Genomic DNA, 5,325 nt, shown 5'->3' on the forward strand with positions numbered 1-5,325 from the left:
GAGGTGAGGCAGAGGAGATGATGAGAAGACGAGGGAACTAACTAGCTGATAAAGCAGTCGTCCTCTCTTGTCTCTGCGCTGTTAGCTTTGTTAAATGTGACTGACAGCTATTGATGGATACGTAGCTGACCTGCCTCCCTCTGTCCATCACTTCATGTGCATGTGTGTGCATATACGGGCGTGCATGTATAGATTTTTATACATTTGCTCAGCTAAATGCACACCATATACCCTGTGTATTGGAGTTCGAGTGTGTATGAGGATTTGGTTTGCAGGTTGGTGGCACACTGTGCGGCTCACTCCTGTACTCTCCTGATGGCCCACAGGGAAATCAATCATCAGCTGTCCTGTGCGGCTGGTGACTTGTACATTCTCCAAGAAGAGGAGATGAAGGGAACAAGTGAGGTGAAGAAAAGACAAGAGTGCTTATTAGCTAATCACTTCAAGAGGGTTGAAAACTCCCACTTCCTCCAATTTGTCTCACTCTGTCTTTTCAGACCACAGTGACAAACATATGACGACATCAGATTCTCCCTTTTTCTTCAATATATATAACAGACTCCGCACCGGCTTCCTCCCCCATCCCCGACAGTAACAAAGAGAAAGCAAACAGATCTCTATTTGATAGTGCAGAGTCGATGTCCTGCCATACGTGAGCGTTGCCCTCTAAGTGTTGGTCTAAATGGACAGCTTAGTTAGGATTAGTTGGACTAACAGCAAACATCTTTAGAGCCAGAGAGGTCACCTCTTCTGTGCATGGATGTGCATGTGGCAGGAGTACAGTGTCCATATGTTGTAAATCCTTCCCTCGAGGACAACACATGCTGTCCTTCTTTGACGGGTAGAAAGCACACATTCTCAAGCTTTTTAACATTTAAATCCACCTCTATTATAAAATACCAACCATACAACTTATAGAAAACTACAAGAAATGGATTCAAGGTGCCTAAATTTAAAGAATCCTTGGAGATACCCACTACTGAGCTTTCACATCAGTGGATTTATGCAAGCATGCACCAGCGCGTGTCTTTCCTCTGGCCAATGGTGTCGTAGCAGCATGTGGTCCAACTGTCCTAAAGTACCAGTTTAAGACATCCCCGGGGCCTTTCAACACCTCTACCCCACTGAGAGAAACATTCGCCTGAGAATAGACCCTGGCACAACAGGGGCGGCCAAAACCATGAGGCAACCGTCACATGGGAATTATGTAGTCACAGAGCAGAACATACAGACTTTGCATGTGGTTTTCTTATCGCAAAGGCAGCATCAATTCATTCAAACACACAGACGGAGTGAGAAGAAGAAATGTGGGGTGATTCAGAAGTGTGTGAGAGAGGGAGGCAGGTAGGGAGTACTGTAACGGTAGCTCCTCTCCGAGCTTCATCACCCACAGGAATAACAGTTGGGCACATACAATAGCCTTGCGCATAAGGACACACAAATAGCACACTGAGAACTATTGTAAAGCACAACGCATGGGGAGAAGAACCCTATAACACTTTCTAACATCCCGAATGACAATGCCAGATGTCAACCTACAAGCAGATTTACTCCTTTCAGCACCGTCGCATATGAATCGGCCCACAAGAAGAGCTCGGCAGTCCATCAGGGGTTAAATAGTTCAAAGGGGAGCAAGCGAATAAGTTCTTTTACCAGCATGATAGATAGATAGATAGAAGCTCAGGTATACAGTAGATTTATGATGGGTTACTTTGTGTGTGTGTGTGTGTGTGTGTGTGTGAGTGTGTGTCGGGGGGCGGTAGGCCAAAATATGTTGCCCCATGGGACCACTGTGGAACCTCACACCAGCCCCCACAGAGAAGGATAAGGCCATCTGCCTGTCTTACTCATCAATCCCACCTAGAAGACACACACACTCACACACACACACACTGAGTGCTGGGCAGCAATATGGAGAGGCTTTGTAGACAGTGTTTGATCTGCCTTTCATCCAGGCAGCAGCGTGCAGGCTGCTGAGCCTCTCTGTGTGTCTCCTGCTGTACTGTCCACTGTCCCAGTGGAAATCAGCGGCGTATAACAACAGCTCCAACCCGAGGCATGAATGGCAGGACACAAGCTGATCAGGCTCATCCTCTGACTGAGGGAACAGGAGGGGGTGGGCACAGCTCAGTGGATCCATTCAGACTTAAATGACTTAACTCAAATGTTTCTTTAAAGTCACACTGATATCACATCATTGTGACACGACTGAGTTAAACCTCAAACTCAGAGTGAAGGCAGGCAATGAGAATGCTGCAAAGCTAAAGTGAATGAAAAAATAAAGCAGGACAGTAACAGACACGTCTGCTTCCTAGACAAACTGCACTTATTGTCAGTGCACTCCTGCCTCCCAAAGCTAACCAAACTCTAAACAAAACAAGGCAAAGAAAGTAAGAGCAGGTTCATAACTATGCAGGCTTATCTTCCATTTTGATATGAGTCCATATCCGGTCCCAGGGAGACACTCCTTTCTCCTGATCGCCATTTATTCTACTGAGCATACATTCATAAGATGCTGTTTCCACCATTACATTAACCCATTCTTTCAATGCAGGGCCTTTGATGTCTTCCAGTGTCTTAGACTAACTCGACAGACAGTTATTAGACCCACAATAACAACAGAACACTTGGATTTGTTTGGTATTTGCGACCGATCCCCCAGTGAACACAACTTTGGACTGAAAGGGATTTCGGAAGCAAACCAACAACTTAAAATTTGATGAGACAACCGGAGAGATGACGAGATCGAGAACTTCTGTCGGTAAGAGCCTAAGACGAATTCGTCAGACAAATTCAAGGGATGGCAAAAGACAAATTACGAACCGATGACTTGACCGTGGTGTAATTCACATCATGTCCTGCCTCTTGCACGCTCTACCCAGGCACCACCCCTCACCTAAACCAAACTAAGTATATCCAGTAGGTGAGAATGCGCCTGACATGGACATTCTTCTGTTGGGTGCTAGATGTGTGAAAGGAAAACTCTGGACAATGTCTGGACCTGATTCTCCAGGACATTGTCCGGGGTTCTTAACCTCCTGAGGCCTGAACATTTGATTGGTATACATTTCTAATTTCTCCTTGCATAGTGGTATAAAAAAAACTCAACATCGTCAACAGCAATAAAGTCCCAATGTCCTCAAACGAGACAATATCTTAAAACAAGTACTTCCTATTTAAAAGTGTCTTAACTTGTTACTGTTGCAAACATTGGTCAAATTTGTTGCCATATCAAAGCACAAACATCATTAATGATAAATAAACAAGTTCCAACCATAAAATATGACCAGGTTTTGGACCTTGTCCACTTTTGTGTCGGAATCGGCTGCAGACTGACTTGGCAGAGGTGGCTGCCATCTTGTTTTTACATGAATTAGTTCAGTGTGCTCTTACTACCACTAGATGGCACAAAAAAGTGTCCACAAACGAGGACAACAGGTTTAAGTTAAGTAGAATGAGGTATAAGGTCAAGTAAACCCAAAATGTGATGTCCTCATATGGGGACACAGGGTCTCAGGAGGATATGGAAAATGACCAGTGCTAATTTGTCCACTCTGGGCTACTGTAGAAACAACAAAGCAGACTCTGTGGATGAGGACCTGCTCTGTATGTAGATATTTATTCCATTTCTGCCTATATATCCCCCTAAATCCTACACACTGGCCATAAAAAGGACAGAGACGGACATTTACTGTAAGATTGAGCCAACTGCACTAAAAAGTAGAAAGTTTTCATAATTTTCCGTCATCTTCATCATCGCTGACTTTTCATGTGGTCTGAGGCAGACTGAGAGCTGGTGTGGTTATAGTTTATGAGTCCACTCAGCTGAGAGTCTGAGGCCTGTCTGGAACCAGAGGCTGGCCTCAACATCAGCCAGACTACAGCAAGAAACACACACACACACACACACACACACACACACACTACACTGACAGCTATTAGGCAATCAATAGAAGCTAATACATCAGAGCATTTGACCACTCAGCTCCACTAGCTTAGCAGACAGAGAGGAAGAGAAGAAATCTATCAATCATGCTGTATGACGAAATGCATTTTACAGGCATGAAGCACACAGGTGGTGCGCCTATCCCCGCAGCAGCAATCTCTCCTTTATATCAATACACATTACTAATTGATCACAACTACAAACTCAGTTGTGGCCACGTTTATGAGGTGACATCATGCACAGGTTTGGAGAGAGTTATGGCCGCTTGCTTCGACCTCAGAGGGAATTAACCTCAGCAAACCTAAGCCATAAAACTCCAATCATTAATATCACATTAATATAGAGATTAATCTGACGGATGGCCCTCCAGAGGCTCTGTTAACTCGCCAAGGAAGTTAAGTGTGAAATCAATCCGTATAAACGACCTGGATAAAAATTCTTCCATGCTGGAGCAGTCGAGTCCTAAATCAGCCAATCAGAGAGGCGCTAGTAAAACCAGTCTTTTAGTACGGCTCGCTAACAATCTCAGTATTTCAGCTCTGGCAGCTCATTCTCCTCTTTTCTCCTTCTGTCTTTGTCTCATCGTGCCATCCTTCTCCTCCACCCCTCTGCTCCTGGAGGGCCACAAAGGGGAGTATCCTCTCTTTTCACAACAGGCCCCTCATGGAGACTCGGGGGTTGTATAGATGGGAGGCGCAGGGTGATCTACACTTGTTCAAGCATCCATATTTTGGCTATTTGAAGGGAGAGGGAGGCTGTTAAACAGTCAGTGAGGAGGTGACCCCTGACCCTGAAGGCTGCTGTCCATCCGGTACAGAGAATAAACAGAGAGGCAGGGCAGAGCTGGGTGTTACTGCTCTTATCTCTGCCCTGAAAGATGTACAGAGAAGAACTGTGAACTCTGATCTGATGGCAAAACAGGAAGATTTCAGATCTCAAACATGCAGCCTGAAAATCTGAAAACCATTTTCCAACCACTTCCTGTTTTCCTTGCTTTATTCCTTCTCTCCCAGTGCTTGAATCTGCATCGTGGCTCCCACTTAGCGCTGTCGCAGCCCTGGTGTGTCTGACTGCATGCCCTCAGTGTGAAGTGTGGTGACCCAGAGGTTAAAGGTGACATTACAGAGCACTGAGACAAAGGCCGGACACTGTTTCTCCAGTCAGACCTCATGCTGCTGCCACCAACAGCACCAACTGTGGCTTTCCTCCTCAAATTAACACACAGACTCTTATCTATTTATCTATCTATCTATCTATCTATCTATCTATCTATCTATCTATCTATCTATCTATCTATCTGAGGACAGCACATGTGGGACAGTTGGTGACAGTGTGAGAGCAGATGTCAGTCACAGCGAGCTCCTTTGTGTGTGGAGCAA

This window comes from Epinephelus moara, chromosome 11 (genome assembly GCF_006386435.1).
Source record: "Epinephelus moara isolate mb chromosome 11, YSFRI_EMoa_1.0, whole genome shotgun sequence".
NCBI classification, from domain to species: Eukaryota; Metazoa; Chordata; class Actinopteri; order Perciformes; family Serranidae; genus Epinephelus; species Epinephelus moara.